The following is an 891-nucleotide window of genomic DNA, read 5'->3' as shown; positions in this document are numbered from 1 at the left end:
CCCCCGTCAACCCATTCCGCTGGAGATTCTATCTGTCAGAGACCTGGACCTAAGACACTCACATAAGTTCCCTCATCTTAGCCACAGTTGACTGCCGACCCCAAGGGTGCTAGAGTCAAGTTACCTTTAACTTCTCCGCCTTTAACAGTTGCCCCGACTGGTGAAACCCAGTCATATGCTTTCTCTATGATCAAGTAGAATATAACTGTCTCAATTACTGGGTAGAAACCAACGGAGGGTGTCCATATCATTATTGTAACATGCATTTTACTTACCTTGACATGTCATACACCAAGTGGCAGCAACCGACATCAACAGTTCGGTTAGTCAGATCATACAGATGAGAAGTGCCTACATTTTTCCTTACCATTCTTGACCCGTGGGACCCTCGGTGGGCATCAGGTGTAGAGGCTCGCCTTTACCGGCACGGCTACGAATCTTATCCCATAGCCCGACTCAAGATTTATAGAGCCTACGTCAGGATCACAAGCAGCCTCGTCAGCCTGGCCTCCAACATCAAACAACAAGAAAAAGTCATCTCAGCCCTAGCCAACCCAGACAACACAGCCAACTCAGACAACAAGCCTCAGGGCAGCGGTAACCCGTTTTCTTGGCTAACCCTAGTCAGAGAAGGGGCCCAGGTAGTACATATGGTCAGAGTGCACAACATCTCCCGTTGTTTCTTGTGTGCAGCATTAAATAAGCCCCCACTGGTTGCTGTACCTTTACCTAGCCCCTTTATTATTTATTTATTTATTTATTTATTTATTTATTTATTTATTTTGAGACGGAGTCTCGCTCTGTCGCCCAGCCTGGAGTGCAGTGGCCTGATCTCGGCTCACTGCAAGCTCCGCCTCCCGGGTTTACGCCATTCTCCTGCCTCAGCCTCCC

Source organism: Mandrillus leucophaeus, unplaced genomic scaffold (assembly GCF_000951045.1).
Source record: "Mandrillus leucophaeus isolate KB7577 unplaced genomic scaffold, Mleu.le_1.0 Scaffold457, whole genome shotgun sequence".
In the NCBI taxonomy this organism is placed as follows: Eukaryota; Metazoa; Chordata; class Mammalia; order Primates; family Cercopithecidae; genus Mandrillus; species Mandrillus leucophaeus.
This window is presented reverse-complemented; position numbering follows the sequence as displayed.